The sequence below is a fragment of the Rissa tridactyla genome, chromosome 13 (genome assembly GCF_028500815.1).
Source record: "Rissa tridactyla isolate bRisTri1 chromosome 13, bRisTri1.patW.cur.20221130, whole genome shotgun sequence".
NCBI lineage: Eukaryota > Metazoa > Chordata > Aves > Charadriiformes > Laridae > Rissa > Rissa tridactyla.
Genome location: NC_071478.1, coordinates 13,996,554 through 14,023,022, shown reverse-complemented (window position 1 = coordinate 14,023,022; position 26,469 = coordinate 13,996,554). Strand labels below are relative to the sequence as shown.

Here is a 26,469-nt window from a genome sequence, read left to right as displayed (position 1 = left end):
CTGTGTGTTCCAGTTGCTGGTGCCCGCCTGAAAAGCTGAGTTCAGAAAGCAGAGGGGTCTCCGTCCCTTCGTGGGGCAGGCTGCAGGAATTTTCTTCTCTGTCACTTGTTCGGTTCTACCTGTGATGATTAAAAGGTAAAAGTCTAATAGTTTTTAGAAGCTTGTGTGAAACAGATCCACAGATTTCGTTGCTGATACCTAAAGAAGCTTGTCTGATAAATGATTGCCATCGTTGCTGATTTGGATGGGCAGTAACATGCACGAGGGTGGGTTCAACAGAAGGGCCAGGGCCGCTTCGGCTTGGAGACCTGTTCGCAGAGGTGGGGATGTATTCTGTACTGGTGCAGGTGCTCTTCTTCGTAAATGAATGTGGGCCCTGTAGAAGAGAAGCAATTCCCTGTGCTCTCTTTATCCCTCACTGCTGACCTCCCAACAGGAATTGCCATCCTGACTTCTACATACCAGTGTCTATGTGAAGGGGCGCTCCTGTCCCTGGGATTGTTCCTCTCCTGTTCTTTCAGTATGTTATTCTGTTGTTTGTTCATTGATTTGGGGTTTTGGTATTTTACAAAAAAGAAAAAAGTAATAATGAAACAAATCTTCCCTTCATCCCCAACCAAAACCAGAAACCAGAAAGAAAACAGGCAGTTTGTGATTCCTGATTGCGTGTGGCAGGAAGAAAATATTTAATTCGTTTGCCAGTGTGAGCCATTGTGAACTTGAAAGGGACATTGTCAAGTAATTTGATTTTCCCCACAAAGTGTTGCAGCCTATGGAGGAGAGTGTCTGTTCGGTGTGGTATATGCCAAGCCCCAGGAAGGAAAATGCTACTGAAGCCGCACCAGCTGGCTGTAATCCCAAACTCCATTTCCAAAGCCAAGGTAATGGCATCAGCAAGGCTGGCATCAAAGTGGAAACAAAACAATCTCAGTGTCTTGACTGCCAGCTGCCTTTGGAACAGCTTCGGCGAGAGGGACAGGAGAGAAGGAGGTGGGAGAAAAAAAATGTTTGTCTAAGTAAAAAGTGTTGAAAAAAAATGTCCGGTGAAGCAAGTTGTTATGAAATGTGCAGTTCTGTGGAAACCGAACGGCTCTGGGGAACAGTGAGTCTCAGCGAGATACTTCAATTTTTACAAGTAGCAAAATGGTAAACGTTGACAATGTTGAAACTTGATATTTCGATAATAATTCCATTTCAGTTTTTTATGACACGGTAAAGTTCTAATTCGGAAGTGTACATATTTCATTCGTATGTACTATATTTATGATTAAGTCAATATTAAATCCAATAAAAATATAACTGTTGATATCAAAGCAAAACCTTTAAACTCCACCAAACAAGCTGTCGTTCCCCCAGGATCGTTGGATTTGGGTAATTCTGAATTTTCATCTTCGTGTTCGGATTCAGTGCAGTTGAGGGGTTTATTTCTTTGGTTATGAAAATTCCTACAGGAACTGCTTCCAGTCCAGCATTAATCAAGGTGTGCTTTGAAAGCATTTTAACTGTGGAGACACAGTAGTATCTTTCAGCGCATTTTAGAACGATAAGAGGACCCACATAATATTATGTGTAAAAGACTGAGGTTTTAGCATGGCCCTGTACCCGAGCTGGTGCTCCCTGCCCAGCACCGGGGCTCGTGAGCTGGGCTACAGCCCCGGTCGGGTGCGTCTAAGGGACTTTAGTAACGGGAAAGGTTTTCATCCTCCTAACGAGGAGTGCAAGTGAAATTAGCTCACAACGGCCTACATCCATTTGTTCAGGTTTGTGTAATAGCAGAATTGGCTCAAAGGATTTTTGAGGTTGTTCGAGAAGCGGGAGGGACTCGCGGGTGCGACGTTGGTGCCATGGTTCGCTGTTCTGAAAGCGTTCCTGGTGGATTGGAACAAAAGAATCATGATGGATTTTCACAGGCTGGTATAAAAGCCCAAAGACTGCGCAGCCGTCCTAGTGTGAGTGGTTAAACCTTCCCTTGTGTGTCTGTCTGCCTCCTGCACTGTCCAGGACTGTTTTGCCATTATTTATCTGGATTCTGTTCATGTCAAAGAAATAAACTGTAGGTAGAACCAGAGCTATCTATACGTCGCCGTCTCATTGAGCAGGGAAAGATCAGTATAGGGCGCGACAGGGGCTTGTTTAGACCCACCGCTCTCTTCAGCCACTCTCTTTTCAGTCAATCCCAGCAATAACAGATGAGTTTTATCCTTTGTTACGTATGTATTATGAGTGACTATGTCACGAATTAACGAGTTTTATCTTTTGTTACGTGTTGTTGGGCAGAAGGCAGGCAGTTAATGAATGCTGGAACGTCATCCGTAGCACGACACTGCATAGGAGGTGTTGGAATTAGGCGCTGGTAGGTACTGGTTTTATTCCTGGCCCACCCATGGACTCATTTTTGTAACTATCTTTTTCTTCTGTATGTTATGCTGTTTCCTGCCGCCCTGAGAACATTGGGTAGTGGTGCTTTCTTACTTTGTAGGGGTATTGCAAAGCTCATTTGATGGGTGTTTGTGGAGTCTTCCTTGGATGTCAGACTTCTGCAGAAGTTCAGAGTGGTGCGTTGTGTGATAACTCTGTCCTCTTTAGTTTGCCCTGGTGAACGTGAGTTGGATATAGAAAAGTTGGTATTCCTCTTCAGCCGGAGACTGTTGAGTCGGCGCAATGGCTCACAGCGGGTCTGTACAAGGCAAAGTGGTGAAACGTTTTCCCTTCGAAAGTCTGTCTTGCAGCCCAGGCAGTGCTAATATGAGGCTTTGGAATATTAAAGGGTTTAATTCCAAGAGTTTCTTTTTTAATTTTTTTTTTTTGGTAGTGATTGAATTTTAAAAATAATAACTTCTGCTTGCTGCCAAACGACGTTTGAGGGAAGATCAGGAATAGGGAAAGAATTCGAGGGAAAGAACAGGAATACCTGCTGAGGTGGCCCCAGAAACCACTACTGTTTAGTTTTATTTCTTAGTGGCCAGTGACAAACACTTCAGAAACTGATGTAAGAGTCGTTTGTGTAGCAGTGAGCATCCCAGTTTAATCAAGTCTTGTCTGGAAGAGCTTTTGTGTTAACAGGTTTTGAATTTTCTAAATGAATCTGGTGGTGCTGGCCCGGTTGTGGTTAAATGTATTTCTAATCCATAGGTAAGGTTACAATGCTGAATACTGAAGGCAGCAACGCTGCTGCAAAAGAAAAAAGAAAAAGAAAAAAGTTATTCAGTAGGGCTTAGGACTACTATGTAAATTGAGACTTAGTAATATAAATATAGAAATCAATGTTTCTAGAGGAAAAAGTGGCAAAACAGCTGGAACATCTCTTCTGTTAGTGTTAACATTGTTAATTTGGCTCAATATTAAGTAAACTTTGCCTTCTGTATATGGAAACGTAACTTTGTGAGCGTGGAAATGCTGTCGTTTTGTCTGGAATACTTATTAGCCATAGGAGTACATTTGAAGGATGGAACATGTCCCAAAACTCCTTAAGGGTTTCAGAAGCAGGAGGTACATGAGGGGGTTAAGAGGCATCTTTTAAATCACTGGAAGTGGAAGGGAAGCAATCAAAGAGAAGAGGAAAAGTTCAGAGCAGCTAAATATTCTTTTGCTCCATCTTTCTTCTTTTGCAGTTAATGCTGGCAATGGTTACTGCTGCAGTTTAGCTCCTTTCAGGTAATAACTTGGGTATCAAGAATACGGAGGGATTAAATGGATCACATCCAAGAGCTTTGGAGGAGTAAAAAGTCCAAGGTGTGGCTTAAACAAACATCCTCCCTGGGGTTTATTTAGTTTTTTCCAGCTCTTCAACTAATATTCAAAACTGTTAATTTTTAAAAGTTTGGGGTTGGGGTTGTTTGTCTTTTTTCAATTTTGGCAAACTTTTTGCAGACAAGAGAAGGCAGGACTGGGATGACGACCCCCCTGAGCTGTACAATTAAGTGCTGCATGTTGTCTTGGAAATTACAGGTTCCTGGGCTATATTTCAGTACCTGGTAACTAAAAATGGCTTTGTGGTCAGAAAGGCATTGATGTTTGCTTCAGAGGTAGTAGTTATTGGCAGATGCCCAATAAAAGGCAGAACAATTTTATCATCTGTCAAGGAGACAGGATGGTGGGTTTCAGGACGACTGCCTTGTTCTATAATGTAAATGCCCATGTCTGTTAATTCTGTTCTTAATTAGCTGTATCAGTCTGGGTTTGTTGCTTTTGTTTGATGCTGTGTTTTATCTGCAATTGACTGTTTACTTTTATTTTTTGGAAAGCGAAAGATGTAAGAGCAGCTCTTGGAGTCAGTCTGTATTGACTGCCCGTGCTGTTCCTGGTTACCCTGACTCGTGTCAAGAGATTGTGCCCAAGCAGTAATTAGTCTGTCACAACAGCTCCTGGGTGAATCTGCTGATCACACAGATACCCCACAGCAGCTTCCTTTGCTCTCCAGGGAGCTGAGCAGAGAGGGAGAAGGAAACAGGCCTTTTCTGCTCCCTTTTTTCTCTGCTCTTTTCTCAGGCCGCCCAGATCTGTCCCCACCGTTTGTAAAGTAGAGCCTGGCGTTTCATTTCTGCTGGGATTTTCTTTAGGATCAGATGTGCACTGCTCAAGAGCGAGCAAGAATCAAGACCCCTGCTCAAGAAAGAGCATGTGTAGGACTGATGCATCAGCTCTTTTCTCCTTTGACGTCAGTGATTTCGGCATGGTTGGTCCTGATCTATGTGGGTTTTAGGGTGAGGAGACTCCAGCCCTTTTACCTTGGCAGCTAAAGCCTCTCTGTATGAACGGCTTCCTGCCCCGGTTCATAGCGAGTGCTGAGAGTGAGGTGTGGTGGTTCTCACCCGGTGTGTCACTAGTATTTAAAACCATGGGGTGACGCAGCCTCTTGCAATGTTCAGGTCTTAGAAGATATTATCAAGACAAACTGAGATCTTAGAACTCAGGCCTCAACAGGCAACTTGCAATCCTGATCATCTGAAATGCAGTTAATTGTGTGCCTGCATACACGCCCTGTTAATGAGTACGTAGTCTCTAAAATTTCAACTTTTACAAATACTTGCAAATTGACCCTGAAATGTCTCTCAGGCCAATTAAAAATGACCTTGGGTCTCTGATTCATGAACTGTTCATAGCTGGGAGTGGATCCACCTACAGATGTAGGTGTAAAAATGTCAGGTCTCCGAGAACTAACTTGTAATGTTACAAGAAACATTATTGGTTCTTTGTTTCTTTCCCTTGATATTTTTACTCTACTTTTATGAATCTCACTGAATCTGTTACGAGGCTCCTAATCCCAAGAAAGTCCCAGAAGGAGAGCAGTGATTGTGCTGGAGTGGAGCTGGCGGTAAGCGGAGTGAGGTCTGGCATTGCCTGAGAACCGAAGGACTAGCCTCGCTTCTCACGTCACGGCACCTGGCACGGCTGTGTCTCATAGCGAACTGAGCTGCTGTATAGGTCAGGACATGTTTGGCCAGGCCTGTGATCTCTTCCGGACATTCACCAGCCCTGTCTCCATCTATCCCTGCGTTACCACATTCCTTTCTCTTTTTATGCTGTGTCTGTCTGTCTCTCCCTAGCCTCAAAGCTCTCTGTCTGTCTATTCCAGACATCACTATAGTGTGCGCGTTTTTCCTGAATATGAATGATTTTATTCTGATAATTCTCTGTCGGAGAGAGACACTTCTTTTATTTCTGTTTTTTCCTCTCCCCACTTTCCATCGTGCTTCCTCCCCTGCTTTCCTTTATCAATCCACTTCTCCTTTTCCCTGTCTCTCTCCTGATCTGAGCACATTAGTCCTGTTGAAGCTAATGGCTTTTACCTGCTAATGGGAGAACTGTTCTCTTCTGTCCTTTGCTCTTTGGCAGGCCCTGAACTTTGCTATTTCCTGTGATGTTTGATAAGTCTGGAAACTCCTTTGGCAAGCACCCGAGCAGCAGGACTCCAGCCTGCATTGTGTGTTTGGGTGAACACTCATAGCTCCTCTTTTGATCATAACACCTACGCGCTTTCACAGTTAAGTCCTGTAAGCCTTGCAGAATTTTTACTAAATATCTAGCTACAAAGCGAATTTTATGAGCCATGTTACGGGTCTGAAGCAGCTTTTATTAGGGAGGAATGTGGCAGGGGAAACTCTGCAGTTAAGATTTCCCAGCTGTCTGATGTCGCTGTAGGAATGCACGCTGCATCCTATTTTCGATGGATGTAAGATATAGCTCGCACCACCCGGGCTAACGTTAGTCCCCTGCTTGTTGGGGAAGGCTGTGTAAACTGCAGTCAACCTCTATTCAGCATCACAAGTTCTTGATTTTGTGACAGCCCCCTCTGCAGAAGGGCACTAACTCCTTTTGTTTTCCTCAGAGCTTTCCAGCATTTTCCCAGTGGTACGTCAGGCTGGCAGGCACATAATAAAACTCGCTGTACGCAGTCCTGGTGGCGTGGCGCCTTTGGCGTGGATTTTCATATGGCTTCTTGTTGTGCCAAAGAGTCGGAAAGCCTGGAGAAGACGTCTGAAGCTTGGGCTATGGGGCAAAGAGGCGCCGGGATTGCCACCCTGGGAGGACAGGACATTCCAGGGGCTGCTTGACGAGCAGCTGTAGGAAGCAGACGAGTTTTAACATGTCATTTCACAGCAAGGCCAGTAAAGAGAGTAAAGTCAAATGGGTAAGAACTAGCCTGGCATTTGGAAGATGCCGGCTCTGTCTCCAGTCTGCCAGTAAACTGCTGCATGAGGTTGGCTTTATCCTCCCATGCTGTGTTTTGGCTTGTTTGATAATGTCTTCAAGACATTTGTGATTTCCTAGTATGTGTCTCTGCCATGCTCAGCACGGGGCTCTTGTCTGAGAAGTGTCAGACTGTAGTTGTGTATCCATCAGACCTCTCACGGCCATGTAATTCCAAGAGACCAAACGAGAGCTAAAGCTAGGAAGCTGGATGTTCAGCCTGTCCTTTAATACTTCTTTCTCCTCTGCAACTTTCAATTTCTTTGAATAATTTTGACAGCAAATTGGTAGCCAGCATGTTTGTTTAAAGGAGGAAAATCCTACCTGATCCTCCTGCTTCCCTTATTCCTGCATCTTAGGAAACCTGAACAACTTTTGTCGTTGTTTTTTTTTACCTGTCTTCCCAAAGTAGAAGCCCTGGTGAGGCAGCATGCGGTGGTACGGGGTGATGGAAGGTGGGCAGCGTTTACTCCAGAAACATCAAATCAGGCAGGTGCTGGATGATCACTGGGCGCTGTTTGCGTGTTTTGTGATAATGAAGTCTCCAAAGAAAGGAAGAGGGAGAAGGGAAAAAGCAACTCCATTTCCTAACTGCCTTTGAATTCAGATGCACGCAAAGGGTTTGGTTTGTTTGAGAAAAGAGAGAGGCCAGCTTCAACAATGTCTCTGAACGTGAAAATATGTTTCTGTGTTGGTATTTTATTTTTTTTAATCTTTTATGTGATATATTTTTATGGAGTTTTGGCTCACTTTATTTACATATATTATAACCTCCCTACTGAGTAAACAAGAGATGCCCAGCTAAGCAAACAAGCCCGAGGGTGACGGGAGAGGGAGAGAGAAAGGAGAAGAATAGCGAGAGGGAGAGGAAAAGAGAGGTGGCAATAGGAAAAGGGTAAACAGACAAGCACTAATTAAGGCCTTCATCACAAGCAGGGAGATGTGCTAGGCTGACAGTCAGTCAAGCAGATAAGGGGAGATGAGTTAAAATCTAGCCCCAGGTTTTGAAGGCCCCAGGGCCCTGGCAGACAAGAGCACAGTGAACGAACAGGAAGCCACTGAAAGGTCATTTGCATGAAATGATGTTCAGGATCTTTGCTTTTGTTGTTGCCCTGATGGCTTTAACCCATTCCTGGCCCAGGAAACACACGGAGATAAGACACTTGCAGCCAGTCTCTGCGCATGGCTTGAAGGCTTCCTTTGGTGGCCTTTAAGGGAGCGGTTCTCCAAGGAGGGAATGCTTCATGGAGGGAGAGGGGGCTTTCCTTTCCCACTGAAAGTAGGGGGAGCTGAAATTCCTTGGCAAGTGATGTGGTGGCTCTCCAGCAGGGCACAAAATGGAGACATCATCAGAATGGGAGACTCTAGGCGTGAAACAAGCCACAAGCTTGCCAAGATGAGGGAAGGTGCAGCGACCTGCATTGGTCAAAGACATTCAGGTATTCTAGACTTCGAGTTTTGGTTGTCTTTCCAAGAGCTCTGGACACAAATCTTAGGAGTTTCCATTATGGAGCGATGTCAGAATCTGTCATCACGTGCCCTGGCTGCAGTGTCACAAACATGTCATGACTGTCGGGAGCATTGTGCAGGTGGCTTCTGTCTGCCCCTTCATCTGGAATTGAAAATACACCCCAATTTTTAGTGCTTATGAAAGAATGGGCAAATTGTAGTTGCAATCTCTTCTCCCTGAGCTACTTTAGGAAACAAGATCTTGCTTAGATCTCCAAGGGAATTCTGACACTATAATTATTATTATATGTTCTCAATGTGCTTAGGCATTTAGGCAGATTGTAATTCTTAGTGACATGGCAAAAGAAATGAACGCAGAAGTGCTCACCATTTTGTAATAGTCAGACAGCCTAGCACACTTTTTTCCCCCCACTTCTGTTTAGACATTTGGTAAGTCAGAGTCGTTACTCTTCTGCTTTTCCTTCTGAAATACAAAAACTGGTTATAGCGAAGTCTAGTAGATTAAATGGGGGTCTGGGCTATTGGACTTCTGGTTTCTACTCCAAACCACTGCCACTTCATTACTGTTTGACCTTCTCCATCTCATGTCAACTCATTGTGAGTAATGTATCTGTCTGCCACAGAAGGGCAATAAGTTTTACTTGCCTCCAAGAAAGGGGATGATTGGAATTATTATCTCCGAGATCGGTAGAGAGCTCTCAGATCCTTGGGTGAAAGCACTGTTGAAGGCAAAGCGGTGGATACCGGTAGAGGAGCGCTCTGGAGTGGGCTGTAAGGCTGCACCTTTAAACTTCAGGTTTAAGGCCAAACCATGATGGGAATCCAGTGAGGTCTTGAGACATGTCAGCCTGGTACAGCGTCAAGTCTAACAGGGGAAACCTCACTGAAGATGTCCAGTGAGGTGGGCTCCATTCCGATCGTTTCCAGGTACAGACCCCTTCCAGTTCCATACCAGAGGTGGGAAGCTTGAATCTGAAGTCCATCTTGGACTGAGACTGAACGGATCTGGGCTGTTATGGTTGGCGAGCTCTTGGCTTTTCCCACTAGAATCAGTGCCGTCCAAACCAGTGCGTTCCCAGTTCAGGTATGAAGACTCTGGCTCAAGCCCAGTGGTAGCAGATACCTTGTTTAGTGCTGTGGGCAGCCACAGCTTTCCTAGGGGTGCTGGTGCTCACTGCCGTTTGGTGTAGCTAATCCATTTCTCTGCTTCTAGGACACAAATCATCTTGATAATAGAGACATTTTTTTCTTTAAAAGAATAGACAACGAAAAAGTTCCCAAACTTTTCTGCTGTTTCACTTTGCCTATACTTTGCACTGCATTCCAATGCGGGCTAGTATTACGGCACGCTAGAATCCCATTTAGATAAATATTTTTAAAAGCTACTGTGTGGAATCAGTGGAGATGATGGCGTGTAGGATTACAGGTAATTGTTCTGTGTTATGAATACAGTGTCAGGATTGTGAATGGACTTCTCTAAAGCAGGAGCTACAAGCACATGTAAGAGCAGCAGAAAATAGATAGCCTTTGGCTAACTGCTTATTGCTCCCGCTCTCTGTAGAATTTTAAAAGGCCACTGTCATCAAGTAATTTTTCTTCTACTTCACTATATGTAATAGCTTCTTTAAGAGCCTGGAAATGATTTTATTTGCCCTTTTACTCTGGGCAAACAGCAGTTTCTTTTTCTTGGCCTAACATTCCATTGGGAAGACAAACCCAAGCCCTGTTCGGTGTGTTTTTCCTTTAAATTCCACGTAACGTCAGTGCTAGCATCAGCCTAAGAGGGAGAGATTTCTAAAAGTGTGATTAATCTGTTCAACGTATGACCTTGAAAGCCGAGCAAGTGGAAAGGAAATATTGATTATTAAAGGTGAGGTCTATGGTTTGGAAAGAAACTTTATGTTGGTGTAGTAAGAGAGATCAGTAAAGTCATATGTTGAGAGAACTCATTTGTATGAAAGAAGAGCCCTTGTGCGCATTTAATGAGGAAATATGTGTCATTCCGTTCTGGTTTATGAGAACATGCTGCTGTTGAGAGACAGCCCTGTAAAAGTCCTCCAGTGGAATATCCTAAACTTATCCTGTACCACAGGGTAAAATGCAACCTGGAATTGCAGATTTTCCTTCATGCCAGCAGTATAGGTGGCTGGGACTGAGGATGTTGCACAGACCATAAAGCAAGTGGAAGAAGGGTTTTCCTGCTGCTTTTCAGCCACTGAATCTGTTGTCCAGTGGGAGCGTGAGTCTCTGAGAAGAGCACGGCCCTTACACCGTGTGCCAGCCGTCACCTTCCTGCGCGGGGGTGATCCCGCTCTCCAGAGCCCACTGCACTCACCGTAGGGAGCAGCCTGGGCACCCAGCACAGCTCTCCGAGGGAACAGCAGGGTCACTGCTCGATCCAGCAAGGTTTTGAGTAACCTTGGGAGTGGAACCGAGCAGAACATGTGCCGACGCCGGCAATAGAATGAAAGATATTGGAGTATTTTTCTGTCCTCTCTTTGCGGTTCAGCTTTAGTACCAAGTGTGCCTAAAAACCTGCGATTCTAGGTCAGGGAGGAGAGGCAGCCAGCTGCTTGTTCACTCCAGAGGGTAGCATAGAATAGACCATGGCTGTGTTAAAAAATACTGAGAGATTTCTCCACATTTTTAAATTCTCATTTGAAGACAAAGCCGGCCTCTGCTGTGCCGCTGTGGTGTGATACGTGCCCAACGGTGTGGCACGGGGTCGGGGAGGTTTCACTTACTGCAGGGAGCAGCTTGTGATTTCCCGAAGCCCAAGCAGGCGATTTTTCTCTTTCTCTCTCTTTCTTTTTTTTCTTTTTTTCCCCCCCTTTCCGCCTGGGAAGGATGCAGCATCACAGACCTTGTCACCCGGAGCTTAGAGGACAGCAACCATATGCCTTCCGACCTCCCCTTGCTTTTCTAGGAAAGATTCAGCCTGCTGGGCATTTTCTATCAGAATCGCTAAGAGACGGCGGCTGGGATGTGGCCCGGGCTGGCGTTCCTCTGGTGCTGGGCATGGAGGGAGGGAAGGGGGGAGGGCGAGAAGGGGAGCGCGGCAGGGGGAGGAGGGTGAGGAGACCGGGCTGCCAAAGAGGAGGAGGAAGAGAGGAAGAGATTGGCATCTTCATGTGCACGAGGCTGGCCTGCGTCAGGACAGCTTGATGAGCCTGCGGGCTACTATCTCTTGCAGTTGTTCTGATTGCAGTGATGGGCCTGTCTGGTGGCTTGGACACCAGCTTTCATTATCATGCTCTGCAACATTTGCAGCGGCGGGGAAAGAAGGGAATGGAGGAGGTAAAGGAGCCCTGGAGTTACACACACACACGCACGCACGCACACAGATCGGAGACAGGAAAGGGAGAGAAACAGCTTTGGCTCCAGGCTATTGATTTTGTTTCGTGACACTTGCTCGTTCCCCACTTAGTGTGCTGCTCTGCCGTGGTACCTTCCCGGTAGGGCTCCAGCAGCTCTCCATAAAAGAATAGCGAACCCAGAGCGGCGGGGGCTTAGCCACCGGTGGGTTGACCCATTGATTTGAAGCCATTCTGGGAACAATCCCCTGTGCTTGCAACAGCACACAAGAGCTCCCACACGTCTCCACGCTCACCAGGGAGACACACTTCCACATGCCTTTCTCACAGACACGCACACATGTCCTCTTCATGTGTCTGTCCTTAGGCTCCTTATGTGGTCTTCCAAATACTCAGACTCACCTTTCCTCCCCCAGCCTCTCCAACAGTCTTCTCCTGCTGTCAAGGAAAAGGAATCCGGAGGCAGAGGTAGCAGAAATGTCTCCCTAGAAAAGTGATGTTTTTGTGGAGGCATGGCCCCCAGTGTTCCACTGTTGCTACTCAGGCAATGCCTTTAACCTCAGCTGCACTATAGGCAAAAATACTGAGATAATAATATTATACAGGCAGCATCAGAGTGTTCTTGTTTCTTTTTACCTCAGTTGTGACTTTGTTCCCTGTGAATTGGGCATTGCTGCCCCAGTCGCACATGGCATCATGGCATTTATGGCAGCAGCAGTTTTGATCTTTGCCACATTTCTTTTTTTTTAACGTAACCAACTGCCTGACCCCAGGGGAAGGGAAACTGCTGGCGGGCAGCGGAGGTGAGCGAACCAGGACTGTCACCGAATATCGCAAGACTTTGTGGTAAAACTGTATGATGCTCCGCTGTGGCTGCCCGTAGTTTATATCTTCTGAGGATCTTGGGGGTTATCAGACAGTTGCCTTCACCCCAGCCCCAGGAGGTCTGGGGGCTTGGAGGAGATCTGCTGTTAGCATCATTTTCCCTTATTTAGCTGCTTCTGCTGGAACTTCTGCACTAATCAGCTTGTGAGAGTAGAAAGGGACTTTTGAGTTAATGTAATTTCTCGGTTACTGTCTCCCTTTCTGGCCTGAACACACAGATAGGCACAGACATACGCAGACCCTCTATCACACACACACACACGTACACGCTCAGTTTTCCCCAGCCGTGTGTCAGGGGATATTGGAATGCCATGGCTGGCAGGAGCTACTAACTGGATTAGCTGGTAAATCCATCTGGAGCTCCCAGTGGGAAGGATGGACAGGTTCAAGATGAATAACGGCTTGTCTGAAGCAGCAAAATGGAGTATTTTATGAAAAAGAAGGGGGGGAAATGCTCTTTTTCGCCTCGTGGACTTTTGCCTGACATGGGGAGAGTGGTTTCAAGAAGGTAAGGAAGGAGGAGCTGGTTTTTGAAGAGGGAACGATTCTTACTGTGTTGCTAAATACAATTGTCCATCCTTTTTCAGTGTATTGAACTGCATCTTGTCTTCCTATTCAACTGTTCTTTTATTTCCTAAATCTTCATTATGAATTTGAGGCTATAAGGGCCGAGGCAGCTCCCCATCAGGTTTCTTAGTGGCACGATGAGGGGAAACTTTTTTTATTTTTTTTTGTTCCCTCTTGTCCTTCTTTTCTTGTGCAAGATGTAAACCGCTTCCAGAAACACGCCTTGGTGCTGCCCCCAGGACTTGGCCAGCGCATTGGGGCTGAAGCCGCGGGGTTTCGCAGTGTCGTGTCCTTTCCTTGTCCCGCTCTCAGGCTGAGGTTTGACATTGACTGATGGAGTGAAACAGTCGCTTGTTTAATAAGAGCTGTGCTGAGGTCAGGCAACTTCATCTGGGATTCAGCGTCAACCCTACTTCAGATTTACCCGTGCAAAGTAAGCAAACCAGCAGAAACTGAAATGCTGGCGAGAAGGAGGAGCCTCCCCGTGACTATTGATAGACTTGAGCAAAGTTGCGTTTGCTGATGGATTGCTTAGATAAGTGCCTGAGGAAATAAAAATAGCTTTTTCTCCCCCTGCCCTCATCCTGTTGCGTAATGGTTCCGACACGAAGCCAAATCCACTGGAATGAGAAGGGAAGAGCCTTGCCTTTTTCTTTCTGGTTGTCTTATCCATCCACAGCGTCGCTTGTTGTATTGCATGCTTGCAAAACCATAGTGTGCAAGTGTGTGCTCCGCGGTGAAGTGCCAGCTTCTGGAAGCGCTTTGTTAGGAGAGAGTCTTATTTCTTTTTTGGAGTCTTTAGCTCATTTTTTTTGTGTTTGCTTGTTTGGGTTTGGTTTTTTTTAGATGAACTTATTAAAAGTAAGGTCATGTTTACTGGGAAAATGCTTTCGAAAGAATGACCATCCTCAAGCCAAAATTTCGTGGTGTGTTTCAGATATAGTGATTTTTGGAGGTAGGTTAATGACTTCCAAAGGTCTGCGTTGGGATTAGTGCCGTTAGGATGAACACAGGTACCATCAGGGTTCGAGTCCTGGTTCTGCCTCAGACTTCTGTCGTCTGATAAAGCACTTAGTTGGCCTTGTACCTCCATTCTGCCATCTCTAAAATGCAGAAAATAATACCTAGTTTATGTAACGTGCTTAAAAATAAGACTAGTGTCATCTTATTAAGTTCACCTCAGTCTGTAGTGAAGTACCATGAGCTGCTGTAACTTCAGTTTATCACTCTTTACTGTGAGCTGGTTCTTCTGTTACCTCTGCCAGAGGATTCCCTCCTGCAGTCTGTGCTGCTCCATGGCCTGTGTGAGCTGCTAACTAAATGCCTAGGGAGGGAAAATAAAAAGCATAGTGTCTTTGGAAAACATTCAGGCATGGTTTCAGTAACCAGAACTACCTGGCTAAGGATCCCAACTGATGGTGCTCGGCTGGGATGGAAACAAAGAACCTGTCTCCAAAATGGGACACACGGACAGGTTCATTGCTAGGTGTGTTCGTTATCCCTTTGGTGCAAGTGCTAATGCTTTTGACTGTTAAAATGTGGGACTGTTACTAGAACTGAGTGATCCCATCAGCACCCTTGCTCCCTGTGGCCTCCCCCAGCCACTGCTGCTGCAGCCCGAGCAATAGTGTGACCCTTTCTTCTTCCCAACCGCAGCGTTTGTCATACCTGATCCTTGCATCTGTAGTGGATTGGGGAAACAGTGGGATTTCCCACTTCAACCCGCGTCCTAAAAGCATACAAGTAGCGTAGGAAAAGACAATCGCATATAGACTTTGTACGTAGGCTGTGAGGTTTGAGGCTACAATGAGAGAAATCCTGTGTGATAAGGGGTTGCGAGCCAGTCTGGGAAACATGACTGAATTATCAGGGGCTGATTGAGGGAGTCTTCAGCATCATCTGAAAACCACTGCACATAAGATTCCCATCTCATGTTATGACTGCATCTGCCTTGACATCCAGCCTTAGATACAGCCCTCCATCCTGTCGTACGCGACACCGTCACCCCCGGACATTAAGGTAGGAGCTCATTTTTCATCTCGTTGTGTTAATGACACAGTATTGTGTTCAGAAAGAAACCGTCTTTAAAAGAAAGTAGTGCAGCGCCCAGCAGTTCAGGGCCCAGATTCCTCCAGTGGCAGCGGTGTTGTAAGAAGCGTTGAGGAGTAGGGGGGGGTAGGTCCTGAGGGACCCCCCTCTTTTGATGCTGGGCTGGGAGCGTGTTGTGCTGGGCACAAAGCACAGCCCACGGAGCCCAGAGAGCTGCAGAGGAGACCTCTGGCCAAAAGTGTGCACGCTCACGTGCGGTATCTAGCAGAAAAAAGGCCTATGTTTTTTAGAGATTCTTAGGACCAAGCTATAATTAATAACAATAATAATACTAACAGCAGCCGCAATAAAAAGAATTCTGGTGCCTTTCAGCTGTGACCTGAAAAACAGAATAGCCGATGAGAAGTCGTGGGTCTGATCTCTCCCCTCCTCCCCCTTCTCCTCCACCCACGTCTCTATGCTTATTTCTCTCGTCATTATTTTTCTTTTCTTTCTAATGTTTTTTTTTTCTACTCTGGACATATCCTTGAATCCTGGCCATTCCCCCAGCTTATGGGATTCCCATTATACACGCTTGATATTTAACAGCTTTGGCGTCTTCCATAGCTGGGAGTGAAAAGAGAAAAAACAGCTCAAAAATGTAATGGAGCAAAATCTGCATACTGAGCCTGGTTCCGTGTCCCTTTGCACTGTTTACTTGGATCTTAAAAGCTACGAGCTGTGGCATCTACTCAGACTTCATCAGCATCAGCCCATCCTGCCCTGATGCTGGCCTTGGAGACACTGCCAGCTCCGAGTTCCCTCTGCAGCCACCTCGTTAGACCAGGAGGATGCTGTGGTTCCTGCAGCCGCCCGTTCCTTTCCAGTCTCCTCTTTCCCAGCCGCCTTTCTGCAGACGCTGCCTGCTGCCGCGCAGGGGCGGGAGGGGGCCAGCGGAACTGCCAGGGGCAGAAGGTATTCTATTTCTTTAATCAGAAATCCATGATTATGCCCAAGAGCTAAATGTACCCCTACGTGAATATCTGTTTTATTTGCTCGGTAAGCTGCCGTGCGTCTTTATCTCGTGGCAAGATGTTGGCGTGCTCCGTGCTGTGCAGATGGGGTGAGGAGGTGACCCTTCTCTCAGGAGATCCAAACCCCTCTGTTTATAACTGTACATACGTGGATGTTTTAAAATTATTGTCGTCATCTTCATGTAAAAGAGAGTATTATGCCATGAATGAGGGGAATTAGTTCAGTATCGACTAAGCCCTTTAGAAGAACAGGTAGAACACCTGCTCTGAAGTCCTGCCTCCTGATGTGCCAGCCTAGTTCTGCTGCCTTGAGGAATCCCTAGAAATCCCCACATGTGTGAGCTTTGCTTGTGAAAAAGAGTTGGGGTCAGGTGCCATGAGCAGAGCAGTAGCCATCCCCAGCCTTCTCTTCTCTCCCACTAATTTCTGGTTTTCCTTTTTTTCCTGTTTGCTTTTTTCCCCCCCTCTTTCTCTCTCTTTCCTCTCTTTCTCTCTTCTCTCTTTCTCTCTTTCTCTCTCTTTCTCTTTCTCTCTTCTCTCTCTTTCTCTCTTTTCTCTCTTTTCTCTCTTTTCTCTCTTTTCTCTCTTTCTCTCTTTCTCTCTTTTCTCTCTTTTCTCTCTTTTCTCTCTTTCTCTCTTTCTCTCTTTCTCTCTCTCTCTCTTCTCTCTCTTCTCTCTTTCTCTCTCTCTCTCTTTCTCTCTCTCTCTCTTTCTCTCTGTCTTTTTTCTGTCTTTCTGTCTGTCTTTCTTCTTTTTCCCAGTGGATGTGAGTTTTGTGGAGGTCAAAGGAGCAGCACAGCATTCACAGGGACCGGTATCTTATGACAGAACTGGAAAGGTGTCTTCAGAGTGTTTAGATAGTCCGTTTGATCTCCTTCCTTTACCTGTCTAAAATTTGGAAGTCGTAGTCTGAGCATTGTAGCGTCACTTCCTGCCAGTCAGTATCAGCCAATCAGATACTTCCAGAGGGCTCTTCATGGGCCTGGTCTTAGCTGTTTATTTTACAATCAGGTGAATTGCCTCTTTACCAAGGCTATAACGAAAATACAGGGGAATTAGCTCTGAATTAGACACCTCAGTTTTAGACATCTAAGTTAGATCTTCATCCCATGTTAGATTCATCCCATGCTTCTCCAGTGTCCTTAGCAGCTTTGAAAGTCGTACAGAAACTTCTCCTGATGAAGCACCCTCTTTTCTGTCTTCCAGCATCAGTCTTTCCTGTTCCTGTCTGGTACACCTGAGATGTCAGGCGTTTCTTTTTCATGCTAGAGCCAAAAGATTTTCACTGAAGTTAATGGTGACACTTTAAAGCTGATGAAAGCAAATATGATTATGACCTAGTGGTTTGTTACTGAATGGGAACCATTGCTACAGGTTATCAGTGAGACTTTAATTTTTTGTAATATGAAAGATTTTATACGGTTTGTGACAGCATCCACAGTTTTATTAAGCAGATTAAAAGCGCATAAGCATAAAGATGTGAGACAGCTGTTAACTGATGGGTATTAACAAGAAAATTCCTTAGAATCATGCATGGTTGAGCATGGGGAGGTGCTCTTGCTTCTTTATGAGTATCCTTTGTGGTCCTTGCTGTACACCCGCTTGGCTTTTTCTCATTATCGCTAACCCAGCAGCACAGAAGGTAATAATCCTTTCTGCTGCAGTTTTCTCATCTGACAGACTACATAGAAATGTCTCAAAGGTAAAAATTCTGGTCTGTTTTCCCAAAGGACTTTTTCACGTTGCATTAAGGGAGAAGCTCTGGCTGGAGGCCTGTCCACCTGGGAAGAAACTTCTCCATAGTGCTGTTGTCTTTGGGTCCTGCTGAGCTGCAGACTTGGCCTTTTGGGTTTGTTTGATGCCCTTCCCAAGAGCTGTGGCCCCAGGAAAGGCCTGTTCTGGCCCCAGGAAAGGCCTGTTCTGGCCCCAGGAAAGGCTTGCGTCCCTCATCTTGGGACTCATCTATTTGGAAAGCCATTGCGGGCTGTAGCTATCAGGGCTGGAAGATCAGGATCTCTGAAGTTAACTCTCTTCTCTCACAGGATGGCTCTGAGCTTCAGCCCATTAAATGACGGCACTGCACTGATTGAATCTCCTGTTCAAAGATGCCGTGAAAAAGCAGCAGCAAATACGTACTTCAGTTCTTTCACACAAGCTTCTGCTAGACACTGTTGTCCACTGGGACTGGAGAACCACTGCGTACTCAGGTAAAATGACTGATTTCCATACTGGAAGTAGAGTGAGATTTGGGCTCGCTGCTCGCTGGGTTAACCTCCTTTCCTTAGGTGCACCTTTCAGTTTGGTAGATGTTCACGTATTTATAACTTTCTGTACGAGCAGGTCAGCAGATTCTTCAAGGGCCATTATCCTGCTGCTCCCTACAGCGTTAGGTACACAGCGGGGAGTTGCATCAAGGAAATGCATTAAGACGAATCAGCAAGAGAGAAGGGTACCTCTGGGCCAACTCCCTGCTTCTCAATTATTTATACTTCATAATTTCCAGCAAATCACTGGCTGTTTATTGGTGCTCATCTATAATTGAAGAGTTTCCTAGATCACTGGCCAGCTTTGCTTAAGATGTAGCTGGCCGTGCTTTTGAAAGCTGTTAGGAAAACCCCACAGGGAAAGGCAGGGTCTCAGGAGTGGCTGGTCATCCATTGAGGATACACCCTTTTAATTTTTGGCTTTTGTGGGCACCTGGGACTGGTAGGTTTCCAGCATGTGGTTTACCATCTCCATTTGACCGCACCACATCATGTAGGGACTGTGTGCTGCAGTACCAACATGACCCTGACCAGGAAGTATTTCAAGGATTCTGCCTTTCCAAGCCCTTGCTCGTGCAGCGTGCGGCTTGTTCTGCCAAAAAAAAAAAAGAAAAAAAGTGGAAGGTTTTGATGTTCCTGAAATTCTTGAAGAGGCCGTGAAAAAGGGAGCTACTGTTCTGAATTGAGATGAAAAGCCAAAGCCTTGAAAACTTTCAAGAACTTAAAATGTAAAGGGGAAAAAAAATCAAGTGCATACTTATGCAGGGGACAGAGCTGGCTTTGCATAGTTTGGATGGCTCCTTCGTCAGGCCTGGCTGGTCTTTCTCCATCAGCACTTTGACTTAGTTTTTCTCTTTTAATTTTAAAATTAAATTATTTTGGCTGAAGTGGTTGAACTTTTCTGTTTAGAAACTCTAGAGAGGGCTATTTAGAAATATTTTTTCTGGTATTGTTTTCAAATAAAAAAAAAAATAATATCTGGAACCAGCCATTTCAGTGTGAACAACTTCACATTTGAGCAACTAGGAAATTCTAATGAAAAAATGTTTTGTTGAAATGTTCCCAACCAGCTCTATCCATCACTTCCTTTCACTACTACCCAATAAAAATAGCTCCCACATACCGCTGCAGTCAGGAGTGCCATGTTACAGAAGAAGAAATAACTAAGCCAACAAAATGACTCACATTCCAAAGATAATATATAAGGTAGGGCCTGGCCAACTGGTTAGATTCAAATTAGAACCAGCCTCAGCCTTCCTGCCTGAAACAAAATGATCACAAAATATGATCTGTTGTTATTTTTTGATGTTTGCTCATTTTATTTTCGCACACTTCTATTCATGATCCCACTTCTGCCTTGGTGGAAGTTGACATGCTTTTAATGCTATAGAGACTGCTATTTCTCCTCAGTTTTAACCTAACTAAAAGCAGGAAGCACTAAGACTGCGGCAAGGGGATTTTGTTCTTGTCAAGAGATTTTTTAGCTCTGTTTCGCCGGCTTGGAGTTTGGATACTCTGGTTAAAGTATGCAGGAAGGTCTAGACCCCTGCGCAACTGAGGTTTTACGTGACTGGGTTTCTCTTTTTGAAGTGATACATTTTGAAGTAGCCAGAATTGTGGACTTCACAGAAACCAGCTGATAGAATGCTGTGAGATGTGTTACGCGTGAGCATAAAGTGGACCACTGTGGTCCTGCATGTCCTAAAATATCCTTCTTAGCTTTAAACATATAAATCTTTGAATTTTATTGTTGTTGTGAGGTACTGAACTAATGCCCTGAAGTTTTTAGCTCGTTAATTCTGTTGATCTTCGCTAAAACACTCATTCCAGCAGAAAGAGTCCTTCATATATCTGTAATTTTTCAGCCAGGTTGGTAGTGCTTTTAGGAGCAGCTCATGGTTTAGGGTGAATGCATTTTAAAGCAATCTATAAATCTTTATGATCTTTGTTTTTCTTTCTTTTGCATGCATGCTTGGCAAGGATTTTCAGTTTGCATCATTGAAAATTTGATTCACCTATGTACAATGGGTGAGATTTGTCCGCATCTGAAAAGCCAACATCAAGCCCTTTGCACCTTTTAAATCTTCAAAATAGGGCTGAAGCAGGACATTATGGTTTGCCAAACTGTTGCACTGCCTTCCCCTGAAGCTGAACCGAGTTTCAGCCAGGCGGAATGAAGGGGGTGATGGTGGAGAATGAATTACTGTGACCTTGCAATGTGCTATGGAAGAAAAAGGTAATTTGGGGGCTGCGGTACTGATTTTTGCTTTCTTTTCTCCATGGCTTTGGTGCTTTAGATGGCTGCTTGGACTATTGCATCCCCTTTTGGGCAGCCTCTTATCGAAATTTGGAAGCTTAGAAGAAAGTCAATTAATATTAAAGGTCTGCAGAGACCACCTTACGGGGAAAGGTTTTGAGTTCGATAGATGTAGCACCTTACGGGGAAAGGTTTTGAGTTCGATAGATGTAGTTTAGCTGAGCGGTATGCGGCATGGGTAGAGTAAGAGGCCAGCGCTGGACGGGCATACACACAGAACAGAGAAAAGAGCAATGCCGAGTGGGCTGGGGAACAGTGACTAGGTGTGAAAAGGGGAGATTTTTCTGCATGTGGACTCGTCTGCTGGAGCAGTCAGGGTACTAGTTGGGAATTTTCAAAGGGAGACTGAAGAAAATCCTGGGAGGTGTGGCAGGCACGGCCGCAGGGTCGCACTATGTGGGAGGAATACATTGTCTCTGTCTCTGGCTTGGTTCTGTGAAATCCCACACGGACATAAAGAATTGGGATAGCTGAAGCTCTGGGTGTTCGGGTGAGATCTCAGCTGTGGTTCAGTGACGGTCAGCGCGTGCATCAGGGCAGCGCTGCCCCAGAGGGTCCCTGCGGCAGACGCTGCCATGGCAGGGTGGTGGAGTCCCTGCCCTGAGGAGAGCACGGACCGGGCCAGCATGGTCTGAGTTCCCCCTCTCCCCTTTTCTCAGAAAAGCAAGGAAACGGCTGTTTTACACAGCCAGGGATTGAGCAAATGCCTTCTCCTGACCACAGCCAGCTCCCAGCCTGGAGCTGCTGCCAGGACTGCACCCCTGTCACGCAGGGCAGACATGTCCTCGGTGTGCGTGGACCTGAAGAGCCCCAGGCTGCTGCCACCGCCTCTCTGAAGGAAGGAATGGGAAGAGAAAACCGCCCCATAAACGCTTAGGGGTTTGAGAGAGCGTTTGAAGTGGCTGGAGTCCTGAGGGTGCTGCCGTGTATGGGAGGGGGACGGAGGAGCGGTGCAGACCAGGGAGGGACAGCCTGAAACTGGGACTGGACCCTTCGCCTTGGATCTGAGTAAATGCATCCAGGCAGGGTGAGGGCACGGGGCATTTCACAGGAGAGTCGTCAAAAAGGCTTTTGTGCCATATACCTTTGACTCCCCGCTGGCTTTGAATCACGCCGGGAGCCGCCAGTGTTTACAACTGAGCACGAGGGGTGCTTGGGGGTGTTTAATGCTTGGCCGTTATTAAACATCTTTGCTGCTTGTGAACTTAGTGGTTCCTGGGGACACTCAGGAAAGTTAAGGTAAGCAAGCTGGAAGTCAGGCGTTAAAGTGGATGCTGGGGAGTGCTGCAAAGTGGCCTTAGTTTGTCATAGTTGAGTCCCGAGCTCTGTAGTTACCCCAGGGACCAGGCAAGGCTTGCGAAAGCGCCCCAAGGAGCAGGATGCTTTGGGGACACAATGGCTGTCCCTGAAGTGTCGGGGAGCATTTTCCTCTGCCCCAGGTTTAGGGGGGGAGCTTTTTAACACTGTTGTCAAACGTCCCTGGCAAATGTACCGATTATTGAAATGCTCTGCGCTAGGAAATAAATAAATAAAAGACATAAGAACAGAAAATGCACCCTCCCAAGATAGCTTTTATGTAGCTAGAAAAGTGAGGTGGTTTCCTGTTCTAAATATTTAACATGATGTTTATGATATGTCCTCTGGGGGAAGAGATGCTTGAAAGCTAATGTTTATGAAGTAAGTCTGGAGGGATGGAAAGGGGAGGGAGGGCACACTAACTAGGAAAAAAAAGGAGGGGAAAAAAAAAAAAAAGAACCTCAGGAGATGTCCTGATTTATGGCTTTACTTGCTGGAGAAAAATATCTCTGTTTTGTTAAAAAGGTTGCAACTGATGGAAAGCAACTTCAGCTCAGCTCCTTTTGAAACCAGAAACCGGTTCCCTCAGTCCAGACAGGATCTGAGTCCGGGCCAGCAGGAATCTGTTACTGGCTGCTGCCTTCGTGCTTTCGAGCCCTGCAGAAGGCGTAAGTGTCTGCGCATCACGTGAGGCTCGGAATGATGGGCTGGTGTTTAAGAAGCTGAGCTCCATTTCAGAAAGGAGGGGTGAGTTCAGTTTCCTACTCTGCCAAAGGCTTCTAGTGTGATATTTGGGTGTTTAATCTTCCTTTGTCTCTGTTCCCTGTCTGGGAATAGCAACAATTTCCTGATTCACCGGGAGATTGAAAATAAATCACTTTATTGTTACATACTTAAAAAATAAAGGCCTGGATTGCCATTATTTCAGGAGTAATGACTGAACTCCTTGTGAAGCACACTCTGGATGATATTTTTCAACGCAGCTTATTAAGAGTAAACCTATGCTTGGTTTGTTTTACTTTAGTAATTCTGTATGTAAACTGCAGCAGTTCAGGACCAGCTTCATGTATGGCTTGGCCATTCCCACCCCGGCGTGTCAATCTTTTGGAGGAAAGCTGTAGGCCAGAGAGTTGGAAACCACCAAGTGTTCCCACTGCTCTGATTTTCAATAGTGCAACTTACTGCAATTTTATACCAACTATGTCTGATCATAGGGTATGGAATGGAAGAGGCTGCGTTTGAAGAGGGTTAGTGCAGCTCCGGCACACTTTACTGTAGCGTCTCTGCGTCCTCAGCAGAGCCCTCGGCGGCTCTTTTGGCACGTGCTGCGGAGTGCGGCAGCCCTTAGATCTTGGGACTGGGAGACTGGAAGGTAAACATCAGAAATTTCAAACATAATCTTGTCTAAGATGAAACTCCCTGTGGCTTTAGCGCTGGACTTTGAAGGTTTCAAAGAAGTCAGAGGCCAAGTAGAAAAATCCCATGTCTTAATCAATACTTTAGGTTTCTTCAATGCATTGTGCTCAGCCTGGCTGAAAGTCAGGCCATTTGTTTCAATTATTAAATACAGATTTATGACCTGTTGTTTTTCTTGGAAATAGAACCAGGCTTGGGACCAGTTTTCTCCTTGCAAATAACCGTGTTTGGCTGTAGTCAGTCCATGTAGGTAGAAAAGTGTCAGTCGCGTTTATAAACATCCACTTTCCTACTCCATTTTCTCTCTGTCCTCATGATTCTGACCTTTCTCATTAAAGTGTAACAGTTACACATCCCTCTTTCTGGGATTACTGTGTTTTGCACAGGACTAATTTGCATTTGATGGCTTTTCTTTGGCAAGCTCTCAGCAAGCTCTTAAACAATTTTCCAGAAGAGAAGCTCAGTGCGTTGTGACGATGCACCGCTGGGCAACCCTCTGCTGATGACCAGCAGGTATGGTTGGTCCAGCATGGGATGATTCCAACGAACGTTGATGATATTAGTGATCTGCTACAATAACTGTATTCTTCCAGTAACAAGAACGGATATTTTCCTTTTATTTAGATATTCATGTATGACTGTTATTGAAGAAAGTAATCCTGGTAATAGTCGAAACAGTGGTGGTTGAAAAGGTGTTTGAACTTGAGTAGACTTCAGAGGTTTGGGATAAGATTTATCTAACAGTGAAAGCTGATAACATGTGCTCCGCGTGCGTCACGTTTGACTGTAGTAACACACTTAAAAAGTGGGGCAGGGAGGCAATAGTCTGCTACTTCTTCCAGCTGATCAGTGGAGCTACAGGAGGAGGTGTGAAGAAGGTCCCTTCTTTAAACCTTGTTGATAATACACAGAAAAGGCATATATGTGTATATACGTGGTGTTTAATTTTTTAATACTCCCCTTTGCCCTAAAGTTGTCAATCTCTTAAATTCCAACATGAGAAATGACTAAACATAAGAAAACCAGCAAACCCTTCCCCTCCCCGCAGCCCTACGGTGCACACACCTCCAAAACTTCCCATATTGCCTGAGCATCTGGAGCATTGGGCTGAGGGGGACGTGGTTTTTTAAAGTGGTTTTTTTTTTAAACAAAAAGTCCCTAACTCTAATCTACAACCCCCTTCAGACCTGCCTCTAGGGAGAAACCCACCAATTACTATTTACTTTACCAACCTAGAGTGATTTGTGGACGTATGTAAGAATTATTTACGGTTTCATGCAGGAAAAACTTTCAGCTCCCTATTTGCCCTTGTAAGTAATGAGTTGCCTCAGGGGATCAAAGGTCAGATTTTGGTTTTAATGCCCACCTCCTTTTAAAAAATAAATAAAGCAATCTATGTGAAAAGAAGAAGAAAAAAAACTAATAGTCTGAAAAGGCTCTGACTCCTGCTCTGCTTTGATGTTTTAGGTCTGGAAGGGATCATAAATTTGCTGGTGTGAGATAGAGTGATAATAAATGTAGCTTTTAACTGCTGGGTTTTTAGCTCACACAGCATCCATTATCACTGGCAACTGCAAAGGGAATGTACTTTTTTTTCCTTGTTGCTCTTCAGAAAGATAAATATTCACCCCCCTATCCGCTGGTGTCCCAAAAGCTCAAATGTAGCCTCCCCTTGTGATCATTCCCCACCAACTTTCATTCTTGGTCAAAGTGATTCCGTGATGTTGGTGAGAGTCCGGAGGGGGTTAGCTTGCCGCTTAGTTCAGTGTTCACCGTTCCAGCTCTTTACTGGATGGGTATTTTTCCAGTAGCTTGAAGTGTGGCGAGCGGGGAATAGCCAAGGAACAATTTGAAACAGAAAACATGTTTGGGCTTCAGAGTTTGAGAACTCTGAGGTTCCCAGAAGAGCTAGAAGCAGAACTACCATTTGGTTTTAGAAAGACTTTTGCATCTATGTTGTCTGGCTTCCTGTGAAGCTCATACCCTGGAGCATTTCCTCCTTATTCCTCTCCGACAGATAGGCCAAGGAGAGTGCCCAGGCAGGGTGACGCCTGCGTGCCGCGTCAGCACGCTTTCATGCCATCCTTAGGACTCTATTAAGCTCAGACAAGATGCACTATTGGAAATTACTTTAAAAGTCTGACAGATACTTTGTGCCAGTATGGAGCAGTGCTTCCAATGCAACCGGCTTAGTCATGTCGTAATATTTTAAAACTACGTTGTTAATAAATGATTTTAACCACTTAGATGTCTATTAATGTCTTTTTACCGAATGCCAGCAACCTCATATTCCAACAATTTCCACAAGGGCTTATTGATCATGTATAGATTTGGAATGAATTTTGCCAAATCAGTTTATCATCCCTATATATCTTTCTGTCTGCTTTGCTTTGTGGAGGGAACACTTCAGCTATTGTTTTTATTTTCCCTAGATCAGCAATTGAGTCATCTTTACTCAACTTGCATCCATTATGGATCACTTCTGTTACTGGCATCATTTGTTGTTATTTTTTTTAAGTTCAACCATAGATTTGTTTCTTTGGTCTGCTGCAAAACTTAATGATTTTCCATATATTCTTTCAGGCCTCCAATCTAAATGAGAACGTCATTTACTCTAAATTCATCACTTTGAGAGCTTTTAGAAACTGTTAGAAAACTCTGGGAGTAGAACAAATACTAGACAGCACTTATTTAAATAAATAACATTCAAAGGGTGTATTAAAAGACTGGTTTGTTCTTTACTTGCAATTTGCATGCAGTTAAGACTGTGAATATTTTTATTTATGATAGCTCTTGTTCTTATGGTTTTTGAAGCGTTGTATACTTTTATATGTCTCTGTTTAAATTGCATATATCAGAGGATACCTTTTCTTACTTGGCTTTTCTATTCCAGTCATGGAAATAAACCTCTTCATAGGTTCAAAAGATGTAAGGTCAAAGGGATGCATCACGTAGTCTGAACTCCTCTCCAAAGGAAGCCAGTCTATTTGAACCCATGTAGTCATAAGTGGCCTGACACGTCTTCCAGAAAAGTGTCCAAGCTTTCAGAAGTGGACAATGCACAGCATTTCCTAGCAGTTTGTTGTAATTGTTAGTTACTGTGTCTTCGGAGCATTTCACTGCTAATTTGAATCCGTCTGCCTGAAGCTTCTGATCAATCTAATCTACTCATTAAGCTACGTTAGGCT

At 45.1% G+C, this 26,469-nt stretch overlaps 1 long non-coding RNA gene across 1 annotated transcript; it reads left to right on the top strand.

Annotated features, from left to right (window-relative positions):
• LOC128917123 (uncharacterized) lies at window positions 1-22,602 on the top strand. The gene is made up of 3 exons (XR_008469174.1): window positions 1-135; window positions 18,031-18,195; window positions 22,391-22,602. It is a non-coding gene; the product is annotated as an uncharacterized LOC128917123 (long non-coding RNA).
• Window positions 22,603-26,469: the final 3,867 nt, after the last annotated feature.